General features: G+C 44.5%; 1 pseudogene across 1 annotated transcript; it reads left to right on the forward strand.

Annotated features, from left to right (window-relative positions):
- The first annotated feature begins 594 nt into the window (after positions 1-594).
- LOC125508119 (disease resistance protein RGA5-like) lies at positions 595-14,163 on the forward strand (annotated as a pseudogene). Its single transcript, XR_015604097.1, has 4 exons — positions 595-867; positions 2,122-3,021; positions 10,367-12,374; positions 13,984-14,163. The product of XR_015604097.1 is annotated as a disease resistance protein RGA5-like (transcript).
- Positions 14,164-14,483: the final 320 nt, after the last annotated feature.

Consider the following 14,483-nt stretch of genomic DNA (forward strand, 5'->3'; position numbering starts at 1 on the left):
GGTGCTTACCTATTTGGGGGGAGGTAGGCTCTCTTTTTCGTTCTCCAGATCTGATCTCCAGGAAGAAAGGAGGAGGAAGGAGGGGTCTCTGTATGTGTTTCTTCTTCCTCAAGACGCCATTAATGGGGAAGGCAACCTGTCCCTTATTCTCCAGATCTGTTTTGAAGGAAGAAAGGACAAGCAGGGATGAGGAAGGGTCCCCTGCGTATTCTTGGTCTTCAAGTAAGAGGAGGGAAAGAGGTTGCGTGAGACCAGAGCAGGGGTGGGCGAGGAGACCAGTCGCGGGCTGGGAGAAACACGCGAGGCGCTGGCGAGAGGACCAAGACGCTCGATCGGGTGCGTGGGGGGCGCGTTTCCTTTCCTGGGCTGTCTTGACGGGGCCGCGCGGCTGGCCCTTCCTTTCGGGGAGAGCGCTCGCTCTGCGAGCGGGCGTTTGGGTGTCAGGTAGCCACGTCCTTATTTTATTAGTTAAAATTATAATCAAAATAACCTAAAATAGAGGGGGTATAATGCATGCAGCTCCTGCATGATTGGAGAAAAATCATTAAGATGCCGCTGGCCTAATTTTTGCATAAGAAAAATCAAAGTCAAAGCTAGAGAGCTAGTTGAGCCGTGGATCAGTCAGCAATCTCGGCCACTGCTCTTCTCAGTTTCTCACGGTGCCGCAGGTACTCCCGCCCTCAAAATAAAGCCACGCTTCCACACGGTCGCCGCTCCCCCCCGCCGCCGCCGCCACCACCACGACCTCTGCGCCCATCGCAGAAACGGGCGGCTCCCGCTCTCGGCTCCAGTGGGGTCTCTCGCGGTCGCCGCTGCGGATTTGTTGATCTCGCCGGCGGCGGTGCTCGCCTGACTTCCATCGAATAGGTATGGACTGTGAGGTACCCTGCTCTACTTGTCAGCTTCTGCAGTGAAATTTGTTGGTGTTTTAGAAGCATTAGTGTGGTGGCACCGCGGTGTGGTAAGTGGCGTGTTCCTTCACATGGATCTTGCTGGATAAAACCAATTGTGTACCCGCTAATCTGCTACCATGGTACTGTCGTAGTTGACACCATAGATCTTACTGAAATTAAGGTGACAACAATAATAAAAGCAACTGTTTACCTGCTAGCCTGCTTCTTTTACAGGGCGATTTCATATAATAAAAGCAATCTTAATTAACCAGTTGTCATAGTCGACAAGTTTCATGATGCATACTTGATATGGGTATGCTTGCTTTGGAGAATTTGACAAGTTCTGCATTCCACTGTTCTTCAACCCTCTGATGACTCTAATATATATGCATACCTTGCTACTATCTATGCAGACCAATTAGTTTACTCTTGATGATCAAGAAAGCACAACTTTTGCCCTACTGTGTACAGTCAAGAAAAAAGAAAGCACAACTTTTGTGTGTATATGCAGACACAAACTGATCTTTATTTGCTAGCGGGTACAACTAAATACTGGCTCATCTGACCGACTGGATTGGAGGCAATGAACAATGCATATAGATTGGACCGCAATATCTGGCGACGTTCGCTGGGAGGGGTTGGCATTTGCGAACATTTTAGATGGCAAGTTTAGTTGTATGGGGTTGGTGGTTTAGTGAGTCCCAAAATTGGGGGCCCTACAATTTGTTGTATTGTGCACGAAATGATGCTTTCAAAAGGCATAAAGTAACTTCCATGAATCATGCAACTCGATTCCTAATTCTAGTTCTAGTAGACTTAGTCAGTTAGTGTAGCGACTCAAAGGTATTTTAACCCATAATTCTAGATCTTCTATTCTAGCAATAGTTCGACTGAATCTGGTACAATTGGATAAATAGCATGGTTATCATTTATTTATGTGTCTATGTAACAAGAGTTCATGTCTACTTCTTTAGTACAGTTATGTAATTTGGAGAGTGGTTGAATTCCAATAGATATTGAAAGTTTGCATGTGCATCCTGAATTGACTGTGACATTGAGTGTTTTTTCTTTTTTACTAAATTGTTAAATTAGGTTTATGTACTTTTCTAGCATTCTTGTGTATTTAGGTTGGCAATTGACGCTTATGAGGTTATGATTGTCGTTATGGTTGTTATTCAGTATGATACCTACAGACCTACCTCTCTCTGATGATGCATACATATATCAGCAGGTGTTTGCTTTGTCGCGCTGAAGGTTGTGGCCATTTTCTACAAAACTGGGCATCTTGGTAACTACACTCATAAAGCGTCCAACAGATGGTGAGCGCCTTGGCAGGGGTGATGACCTCTGTCATCGGCAAGCTCACCACTCTGCTTGGGGAGGAGTACTCAAAGCTGAAAGGTGTGCACAGGGAGGTGGAATTCATGAAAGATGAGCTGAGCAGCATGAACGCACTCCTTCAGAGGCTGGCAGAGGTGGACCGTGATCTTGATGTGCAGACAAAGGAATGGAGGGACCAAGTCCGGGAGATGTCTTATGACATCGAGGATTGCATAGACGACTTTATGAAAAGCCTTGGCCAAACTGACATTGCTAAGAGAGCAGGGCTTGTCCAAAGTGTGATCCAGCAGCTCAAGGCGCCGAGGATGCGCCATCAAATATCCAGCCAAATCCAGGGGCTCAAGGCACGTGTTGAAGATGCAAGCAAGCGACGTATGAGGTATAAGCTCGATGAGCGCACCTTTGAGTGTGGCATCTCAAGGGCCATTGACCCTCGTCTTCCTTCGCTCTATGCTGAGCCAGACGGGCTTGTCGGTATTGACAAGCCAAGAGACGAGCTCATCAAGTGCCTAATGGAGGGGGTGGGTGCATCGGTGCAGCAGCAAAAGGTGATATCTATTGTGGGTCCTGGGGGCCTCGGTAAAACTACACTTGCGAATGAGGTGTACCGTAAACTGGAAGGCCAGTTCCAGTGTCGAGCTTTTGTTTCTTTGTCGCAGCAGCCTGATGTGAAGAAGATCCTAAGAAGTATACTCTCTCAAGTCAGCCAGCAGGAGTACGCTAACATAGATGTTTGGGATGAGGAAAAGCTCATCAATGCAATCCGAGAATTTCTAAAGAACAAAAGGTACTCATAAATTTTGGATGGATCGTACTTTTTTCGGGAAAACGCAAAAGCTTTGCGTTTCATTGTATTGAAAAGAAAGAGTGTTTTATGTTACAGTCCTCCTAGGAGGCGAATTACAGTCAGGGGACATGAGTTAGTGCACGTCCCAGGTCGGGGGCAAGACTACTCTGAGTCCACCAGCGCCTGCCGTAGCCCAAAGTTTGGCCTCCTCCTTGATGCCGTGAACTAGCGCCCGGATGGAAGGGCGTGCGTCGTTGAAGACGCAATCGTTGCGGTGCTTCCAGATCATCCAGGAGGTAAGAAGTGTCGCGGATGCCAGCCCCTTGCGCATCGCCTTGGGCGTGACCTGCCGGGCATCATGCCACCAATCAAAGAGGGTAGCCTCGTTGCTCGGGGGTCTGCATGTCATGCGCATCCAGGAGAGGATCTCGAACCAGACGTGCCTCGAGAAGGAACACCCAAGGAGGAGATGGCGCATTGTTTCAGGCTCCTGGCAGCAAAGAGGGCAACTGTTGTGGTGCTGCAGTCCATGCCGGGCGAGGCGGTCCGCCGTCCAACATCGGTCCAAGCTGACAAGCCAGAGGAAGAACTTCACTCTGGGGGGTGCCCAACTCTTCCATGTGAGCCTCCAGTTGCCGCAGGTCATCGAGCCGTGGAAGGAAGCGGCGTATGCAGATTTAGCGGTGTAGATGCCCGACACCGTCCACTTCCACACGAGCTGGTCAGGCGCGTCGGAGAGCGTTGTGTTAGGTTGATCTCTCCACCAATGGGCCCAACGGCTCATTGGGCCCTTGACCCACGCCCTGATCAGGGGCGTCCGGCCCAAGCAAGGCTGGTGGGCCCCTATCGCGCAGTGCTATAAAGAGGAGGTGGGGACCAGGGGCACAGGGTACGAGGTTCGTCATCGCCACTGTTCCCCACTCCTAACCCTATCCGATCCAGAGGGAGGCACCGAAGCGATGGGAAGCTCCACCGCCGCCACTCACGCACTTCACCGTTGACCTCTACACCGACCGTCGCTGCCCGTGCGCAGACCTTCATCGAAGGACCAGCTATGGCCGGAACGCTAAGGTATACGCGCAAACAGATCATAGATAGTTCAATCTACTCCGAAACCCTAGCCTAGTCGATCCTATGAGTATAACATTGGTATCAGAGGCAAGGAAAGGCATCGGTTTTCGGGTAGAGATTAAACCAAAGCAAATAAAAGGAAATCAATGAAAAGAAAGTGTCGCCGCTGTGTTGCGCCGTTCCTCTCGATCTAGATGTGCATCGACCATCGAGGCATCTAGAAGAAGAAACGAACCCTACCCTTGACAGATCGGATCGAATCCAAAACAAAGAAAGAACCCCAACAAGGGGATAAAGAAGGCACCACGGCCAAACCATTCGACGGCGGCGCGCTCACCGCAAGGGGAACGCGTCACCGGCGAAGGGATCGGCAATGGCGCAGGCAAACCACGCCATTTGGCACTGCAAGCGACAGAGGACGGTGCATCGCGCTCGTTCCTTCTTTGTCAGAGAAAGAAAAAGAGGGAGAGGGAAGGGCTCGCGCGACCCGATGGCAACCGCCGCCGGCGGCCGGGACGTGCTCCCGAGCCGCTGCCATCTGATAACAGAAGAGCAAGGGGAGAGGGGCGCGCACGCCGCGTCTCTCTCTCTCTCTCTCTCTCTCGCTGCAACGGCTGTGCCGTGGTGGTGGGTGGAAAGAGTAGGGAAAGGTGGCGCTGGCTCAGCGCAGTGGAACCGCTGTCGTCGCCGGTGGCCGGCCCGGGCGGCGCGACGGGAACGGTAGCGAGATCCGCGCGCTGCGGGCGTTTCGCGGCGCACAGAGGAAGGCGCAGTTTCTCTCCCTCTCTCTACTAGGTGGCATGGGACGGAAAAGAAAGAGACGGGAGAACGAGCTAGACGCGCTGGTGCTGCTCCTCGCCGTCGTCGCCGGCAAGCTGCCGGGACACGGCATCGTCTCCTCGCGCTCGCCGCCGTCGTGCAGGCGAGAAAATCGCGAGAGAGGGAGGAGAGCGGCGCGCGCGGGGGGAATGAGCTAGGGTTTGCTCCCCTCGACGGCACTGGAGCCATTTTTGGCCAGCCGATCGGCGCGGGTGACCGTCGGATCTGATCCGATGGCCAGTTACAAACCCTAGCAGGCACCGGGCTAGTGGGCCGAGCTGGCGCGGCTTGCTGCCGATTTGTGGGCTGGAAAAGGAGCAGGCCAGCAGCAGCTAGCGCTGGGCCGTGGCCAACGGCAGCTAGCGCCGGGTCGAGGCCACTGCCTCGCACGCTGGGCCGAGAAAATATAGAAAAGTAAACAGAAAGTGTTTCTGAAAATGAAAATAAAAACTTTTCAGATAAAGAAAAGTTCATGAATTTTATAAAGGAAATAATAAAGTTCATGAATTTTTATTTGGTCAAAGAAAAGTTTCTGTAAAGAATAAAAGTTCTTGAATTTTATTCATGTTTTCTGCTGCAAAGTAAAAGTTTTATCTTCAAATTAAATTGGAACCAACGGAAAAAAAATTAATTGGAAGAACTTTAGCAATGTTTTTCCCCTGTGGGTGAAATCAGATTCAGATAGTTTCCGCTATGACAAAAGAAAGATATTTGTTTTAAAGTTGAAATATGGTATTGTTATTTTCTGACCAACGTTGATGATAACAGTACCATAATTGTTCAAAGCTTACATCTCTGATAAATTTTGTATGAAAGTGATCAATTTTCAGAGAACAATTAAAGATAAAGAAATGCTCTTGAACTAGAGAAATGTTTATTTCTTGTTTCCGCTGCAATAAAGTTGATGATGATGATTATTTCTTAGCAAAGTTGTTTAATAGAAATATTATCATCACATTGTTTGTGAGTTATATGCATTATTTCCATTTCCGCCCAACGGTGATATGGAATTAATGTTGAAGGATGATGTTTTATTCTAATTCTACCACAACGATGATTTAGAGTATACAAAGGAAGTTTTAAAAGGTTTAATGTGCATATTTTTTAACCAGACCAACGTAGGGTTATTTTTATGCTCATTATTGTTGATTATTGGTTAAGTTTTTCTCAGACTAAAAGTTTTACATGCTTTCATTAGTGAAAGCGAATGACTGGGTACTTGTGACCCGAAAGATGACCAAGAAAGGTCATAACGTGAGGGAGTATGTTCTCTCTAAAGAATGGCTTCAAAAGAAAAGAATTCTTGGATATTAATCCAAGAAAATAAAAGAGATAGATCATTGAGAGTCTTGGTTGACGAATGTCTTTCATGTACTCTCTATGAAGAAGATTTTTCATTCAACATGATTTGAAATGAAACAAGCAACATGTGTGTTTAATTTTGATCAACGTCAGATCAAGCATGTGTGTCAAAGAGCATTCGGATTTATTCTGAATTTGATGATTGAATATGCAGTCAAAAGAGCCAATTCTGGCATTTATGTCCCTTACAAGGAATTACCCGCATAGCGGGAAAAGATGATTATGATTAAACCCGCATGGCGGGGAAAAGTCTGGGAAAATACCAGTGTAACTAGGTAAAGTTGACATAGTATTATGTCGAAAATCCTATATGCCAGGAGAAATTTTGGCAAAAGACTTATCTTGTATGACAGGAGAAAGATATGATGACTCATGTGTGTTTAATGTGTCCCACTCCGAGAGAAAAAGTATGGAGTAGTCATTATGCTTTCCTAGTATTGACCGTACACTTTATGTGTAACGGTCATTAAGGACTCAATAAATCCAAAAAGAATAAAAGTTAGAGACGAACCTAAAGATAAGATTGATATGCAAGTGTGACTTGCAAAAGTACTAATGAGGAAAAAGTACTCCCCTATCAGTTAACAGATAACTTCATTTCACATGAAGTAATCAGATGGATGAAATAGTCAATTGAAGTTTTCTCAATTCACAAAAGTTATGAATGTTTTTCGAAATTGTGGCAGAAAATTTCTTGCCACATTTCGAGGGGGAGAAAGAAATATTAGATAAATTAAGAATGATGAAACTCCCCTATACTTTAGATAATGTGATGCACATTATCCATTAATGAAGAATGTGATCGTCCGGGGGAGTACGACGGTCATAAGTAATACCCCTAAAGAAAAGAAATAGTTGTATTCCTGGATCTTTTATAGTTTCGACAGCTGACTAAGGAATACTAAGACGGTGCTTAAAAGTGCCAAAAAGAAAGTTTTAACAGAATAAACCCAAATAATAAAGTTTAAAGATACCCCATTTTAGTGAAGATGGAGTAATCTGGGGGAGCATGGTATGAAAATACCAAAGACTATAGAATTTATTTGCCTCTTGGCAAAGACAGAGCAACAACAACCCCATATGAAAGAAGTGCTAGTACCTGAGACACAGATGGTCTTAAGGAATGAGATAATCAGATATTTCTGATTACTACAAAGTCCATGTTAGTGAAATTCAAATGGAGGTTGATCCCACCTCATTTAAAGTGTTCAACCGAGCCTTTGAGACTCATAAGTAATTTCCAATGGAGCCAAAACAGTAGGCTGTAAAGGGTCTACAAGGTCAATGTGACTCCAAAGGAAATATATTACAATGAGTGTTAAGTGCCACATCATGATCGACATCATGATCTGAGTTACATCAGATGAAAGTAAAGAACGCAAGGGATGCTGCTTCAAGAAGTGCTTTTATGGACTAGAGCAAGTCTCTAGACAGTGACATTTAAAGTTGAAAGAATCATATGTAATTTTGGGTTAAAGAAAATGTGAGGACAATTGTATTCGTGCAAAGTTATAGAATGGGAAATTCATTTCCTTATTCTGTGCATGTGGATGACATCCTACTTGCCAGTGGTGATGTCAATCTACTGCAGGAGGAGAAAATAAGTTCTTGTCCTCAAAGTTCAAAAGAATGTTCTCGGTAGTGTCTCTCGTTATAAGTATCGAGATTCACGAAGAAAAGAATAAAAGGGGTATTAGGGATGTCGCATGGACATGCTAAGAGGGGTCTCTGAAGTATGCATGCGAAAAAACCTACGCCTGTTCTTATAGTCAAGGGTAATGGAACTGGAAACTATGGTGTTCCAAAAGATTCAAAACGGATATGGTACCATATGCTTCAGTTATTGGAAGCTCATATATTACCCTGACACAGTTCATGTATCCGGATTGTTTTGGCAATGTCCAGTCCATGTATAGATCACTGGAATGGAGTCAAAGATATCAGCCTCATGCTGAAAGAAATAAGTGCTCTCAAAAGATTGTGAGTACAAAGACAGGACTTGTGAAATGTATAGCGAAATCCACAATTGTCGCTAACTTTCATACTTGGAGATTTTTGTGTGGAAAAGCTCCAAAGAATGAAACAATTATCATCAATGTGATGCAAAGATATTTTATAGCTTGATATGAGGCTGAGGGACAGGCAAAATGGTTAAGGAGACCTGTACCCGGAGTTGATAATGGTTGACAACAGCGATAACTATTTTAAGTCTTTCGCTCCTATGACAACGAGTCAAGTGTTGATGCCAAACACATTGACACAAAGTTATACGTTGTTAAGGAGAAAGTCCGGAATTATGTTGAAATGCTTGGAGCATGAAAGCAACAGACAAGTATTTGCAGATCTGCTTATTAAAGGCTTACCGCCCAGTGTGTTCGGAGAACACACAATCGACATGGGTTTTATGGTATAGTCTAACATTTCCGGACAATAAAAGGGCCCAAGGTTAAAGAATCTGTTTCAAAACAGAGGAGTGTGTTGTAGGTGTTGATTCTATCGGAAATGAACCGTGATGATGAGACATGCTCTACATGCAAATCTGTGATGGAACGAGTACTTTGAAAAGAGTTATTTCAAAGTATAAAAGTTAAAAGTATATGATGAGATCAAGGGGGAGAATGTTAGGTTGATCTCTCCACCAATGGGCCCAACGGCTCATTGGGCCCTTGACCCACGCCCTGATCGGGGGCGTCCAGCCCAAGCAAGGCTGGTGGGCCCCTATCGCGCAGTGCTATAAAGAGGAGGTGGGGACCAGGGGCACAGGGTACGAGGTTCGTCACCGCCACTGTTCCCCACTCCTAACCCTATCCGATCCAGAGGGAGGCACTGAAGCGATGGGAAGCTCCACCGCCGCCACTCACGCACTTCACCGTCGACCTCTACACCGACCGTCGCTGCCCGTGCACAGACCTTCATCGAAGGACCAGCTATGGCCGGAACGCTAAGGTATACGCGCAAACAGATCATAGATAGTTCAATCTACTCCGAAACCCTAGCCTAGTTGATCCTATGAGTATAACACGTTGTGCTCTCGATCAAGCGCCATAGCAAGATGTACTGGCCGATTTCGTGAATGCCCACAACTTCGTGGATGTCTCGCGCCCAAAGGTGCCCCGGCAAGCCGTCGGCCACCGTCGTGGCCTTCCTTCTCCTTTTGGGAATGCATGAGTGCAGGAGAGGCGCGATTTCACGGACAGAGCGTCCTCCAATCCATCTGTCCTCCCAGAACTTCGTGGTCTGACCGTTGCCAAGGACAGTGTAAGTGCTAGCAAAGAAGAAGGCGCGCTCCTCAGCGGAAAACTGCAGGTCCAAACCACTCCAAGCGCGGCGATCGTCGGTGCGGCTGAACCAGAGCCAACGGACACGGAGCGAAAGGCCCGTGCGCTCCAGGTCATGGACTCCCAGCCCACCCAAGGACAGTGGGCGGGCAACACGGCGCCAATTGCTTAAACACTTGTTTGATTTGCTGGGTGTACATATATAACACATTCTATTAGTTTCTACTGTTGTTCAATTTAAATTAAATATAGAATAGAAAAATGTTTTTCTGCTTGTAGAGAAAGGCAGATATACTGAGCAGGCGATCATATTTCATTCTGTTTATGATTATTCTGGTTTTGGTTTCAGGGGGATTTAGGAACTTCGCTTTTTCACTTGTTTCTACGGTAGAACTTTAGGGGATAATTATCGTTAGTGACATATAAAATAGAAGTGATCCAGTACCCAATTATCTGATAATTGTACAATCCTGGTTCAACTCGCAAAAAAAGAGAGCATGATTCCTGAAGCTCACGTTCTTTGTGTAGCACAGAAGCATTTTTCCTTACTTAGTTATTGCATCCTCCTCTGTTTCACTATATCCATGCCCAGCCTTGGGAAACTCCCTTTCAATATATCTGTTCATCAAGGAATTAAAGGGTACAGCTACTGCAATGTTCTCACTTTATAGTTTATACTCCTATTTAATTGCTCTGGAAATTATCCTACAAGCTTTATCATTTGGCATTCAGGAGGTTTGCCATTTTTATGTTGTTAACACTTCTTCATTTATAATAGCTTTTATGGAGTAGGCATTTGAATTTTCCTATTGTAGGTATTTCGTCATCATTGATGATATTTGGAGTAATCAAGCATGGAAGATTATCAAGTGTGCTTTGTTTCCAAATGATGTTGGGAGCAAAATAATGACAACAACTCGCAGTATTACTATAGCCAAATTATGTTGCTCTCCTCAGCATGATCATGTCTATGAAATAATGCCTCTTACTGAAGCCAACTCTAAGAGTTTATTTTTGAAACGTATATTTGGCTCGGGAGATATGTGCCCTCCTAAGTTGGAAGAAGTCTCCCCGGAGATATTGAAGAAATGTGGTGGTTCACCCTTGGCGATTATTACAGTGGCTAGCTTGCTGGCTAATAAAGCTAGTACAAATGAAGAATGGGAGAGGGTATATAACTCAATCGGTTCGACACTGGAAAAAGATCCCGGTGTAGAAGAAATGAGAAAAATATTATCCCTCAGAGGACTGAGTATATTTCCAGAAGACTGTGAGATTAAGAGGGATCAATTGATAAGGAGGTGGATTGCTGAAGGATTTATTAATACAGAGGGTGGACAAGATTTGGAGGAGATAGGAGATGGGTATTTCAGTGACCTTATCAATAGGAGTATGGTTCAACCTGTGAGAATTCAATATGATGGTCGAGTTTATTCATGCCGAGTCCATGATATGATTCTTGATCTTCTTATATCCAAGTCAATTGAAGAAAATTTTGTTACCTTCTTTGGTGGCCAAAATCAGAAATTAGTGCTACAACATAAGATTCGTAGACTATCTCTGTGTTATTCCCAAGAGCACATCGCAGTTCCATCAACAGCGATCATTTCTCATTGCCGGTCGCTCAGTATATTTGGGTATGCTGAACAGATGCCTCCTCTTTCGAAGTTTAGAGTTCTGCGAGTACTTGATATAGAAAATGGTGAGGACATGGAAAGCAGTTTTATTGAACATGTAAGGACTCTTTGTCAGTTGAAATATTTGCGGCTCGATGTTAGAAGCATTTCTGCATTCCCTGAGCAATTAGGAGACCTACAGCATTTGCAGACTCTGGATATAAGATGGACAAAGATACGAAAATTGCCCAAAAGCATTGTTCAACTGCAAAATATGACATGTTTGCGTGTCAATAATCTTGAATTACCTGAAGGAATTGGGAATCTGCATGCTCTACAGGAGCTAAGAGAGATCAAAGTCAAGTGGGACAGTTTGGCATCTTCTTTGCTGGAACTGGGCAGCCTGACTAAATTGAGGATTCTTGGGCTGCGCTGGTGCATCATCGATACACACGGTAACAAAGAAATTTTTGTGGAGAACTTGGTCTCATCACTCTGTAAACTGGGTAGACTCAACCTTCGGTCTCTATGCATTAAGAGTGACTATGGTTATTCCATTCCTCTAAAAGAAATGTATGGTTATTCCATAGATTTCTTGCTGGATTCTTGGTTCCCATCCCCTCGTCTCCTCCAGAAATTTCAGATGGACGCGTACTATTTCTTTCCCAGAGTTCCAGTTTGGATCGCGTCACTTGACAACCTCTCGTACCTAGATATCAATATTAACCCTGTAGAAGAGGAGGCATTAGAGATCCTTGGAGGGTTACCTGCTTTGCTGCTTCTGTGTTTGTCATCAGAATCATCTGCTCAAAAACAAAGACTCGTTATAAGCAGCAACATGTTCATATGTCTGAAGGATTTCCGCTTCACCTGCTGGAGCAATGGCAAAGGACTGATATTTGAAGCTGGGGCCATGCCGAGTCTTGAGAAGCTGGAGGTTCCATTAGACGCAGGCAAAGATCTTGATTTTGGCATCCAGCACCTCTCTTCCCTTATGCATGTTACCGTGAAGATCATTTGCGGTGGTGCCACGGTTCGGGAGGTGGAGGCATCGGAGGAAGCCATCAGGGGCACAGTTACTCTCCTTCCGAACCACCCCCACACTGGAAATCCGAATATGGGGTGATGAAAATATGGTGGAGGAGGACCAAGGGAGGGCTGAAGAGGAGATCCAGACAAGCACACAACTCATCTGACAAATTTTCAGGTTTTCTTTTGCCTCCCTTAGGCTGCATATTTTTTGTAATTTTCCTTGGAGCAAATTACACATGGATCACTGAACACATTGCAAAATACATATGGATCACTGAACACATACTGCTGGTTCAAGTATGTCTCTGAACTCCAAACTTGCATATTTAGATCACTGAGCTTAGTGGGTCAGTCTAGGAGTCTAGTTCAGTACCAGCATTTTGTCCTATGTTCACCGATGCCACCGTGCATACTGGCATGTGTGTAGTTATATCTAAAAAGGACAAATCTGGTAGGAACATCACCCATTATAGACTGGAGGTGTTCCATCCAACCAATGTTCTGACGAGCATGGGAAGGAATTTTCCCGGCCTAGTCCACCCAATCCTACACTTCCATTTTCTTGTTTCATATGATGCATAGAAAGTAAACCAAAACCATGATGCTCCTAAGAATGAATAAAAGAAGGCTCTTAGTTTAAACACTAGAAATTGAATGAGCATTTCAACAGTTTCAGTTGCCTGTATTACTAATATCTAGTAATACAGACATTTAATGGTTTAATTTGATAAATGCCACTCCAACTTCTGCATGCTTCAAAGAATGCTACTATGACCATCTGAGCATAAACACTTGTCAATACCACTGACATTTAATGGTTTAATTTGATAAATGCCATTCCAACTTCTGCATGCTTCAAAGAATGCCACTATGAGCATCTCAGCATAAACACTTGTCAATACCACTGTCATATTCGTGCCCGCATTTTCATTAGATTCCAGGAATGAATTCTTTTGGAAATGGCTGCCTGCAGTTGATACAGCTGGAGGCATCCTAATAGGTCTTAAGGATGATACATTTGAGATCCTATCTTGTGACATCCATAGTTTTTGTGTTTCCTGTCTTCTCAGATGCAGAAATAACCATAAATAATGGAGACTTATTCTATGTTTATGGTTCTGCATATGATGAGGGCAAGCTTGATTTTATTAATGAATTACATAGTGTAGCAGATGGGTGGGATGGTCCTACCATTATAGGTGGAGATTTTAACCTCATCAGAAATGCGGCTGAGAAATCCGCTGGTGCTATTAATCACCACTGGGCTGATCTGTTCAATGACTGGATAAATAAATTCAGTCTAATAGAGATTAGTAATATTGGTAGGAGGTTTACCTGGGGTAACAATCAGGAGGATATGATCATGGCAACTCTGGATAGAGTTTTTGTAACCACCGACTGGGAAGCTATGTTCCCTGCAGTACATCTTAAGGCATTACCTAGGGTTGCTAGTGATCATACACCTTTGTTGCTGGATTCTGGTGGTATACCTGTTGCTAAGCATAGGATGTTTAGATTTGAAAAGTGGTGGATTGGTGCGGAGGGTTTTGATGAACTTGTCCATAAAACCTGGAACACCAAGTGTTTGCATACCAAAGCCATTGATATTTGGCAGTTTAAAACTAGATTGATGAGGAAAGTCCTTAAGGGCTGGAGTATTAATATAGAAGTTACCAAGAATAGGCAGAAGCAATCCTTGGTTGCTGAATATAATTGTTTGGATATTATGGCTGAAACTCAACCTTTATTCCCTGCTTCTAAAGAAAAAATGAAAAATATTTCAGGTGAGCTGCAGAACATATGGAGGAGGGAAGAAATTAAGGCCAGACAAAGATCTAGAGAGAGAGAAGTACTGGAGGGGGAGCTAAATACAGGATACTTTCAAGCTGTTGCAAACCAAAAAAGAAGGAAAAAACAGATTGCAATGCTGGAAGGAGAGGATGGACCTGTTGAAGACCCCAAAGGTATACTTGACCTTACTGTTCAGTTCTATAAAAAACTATTTGGCTTTACCCCCAAACTTAATATTCACCTCAAAAAAGGGTTTTGGGGAGAGGATGGGATAGTTTCCAGGGCTCATAATGAAAAACTTGATGCTCCTTTTTCTGAGGAAGAAATCAAGGCTGCTGTCTTTGGCTCTTATGCTGAAGGGGCCCCAGGCCCAGATGGCTTCTCCTTTTTATTTTATCAGCACTTTTGGGATTTGATTAAGCCAGACTTGCTTGCTCTTTTTGCAGACTGGGAAAAAGGGGAGCTTGATTTATATAGGCTTAATTTCTCCCTT

Source organism: Triticum urartu, chromosome 5A (assembly GCF_056163025.1).
Source record: "Triticum urartu cultivar PI428250 chromosome 5A, HENAU_Tu73, whole genome shotgun sequence".
NCBI classification, from domain to species: Eukaryota; Viridiplantae; Streptophyta; class Magnoliopsida; order Poales; family Poaceae; genus Triticum; species Triticum urartu.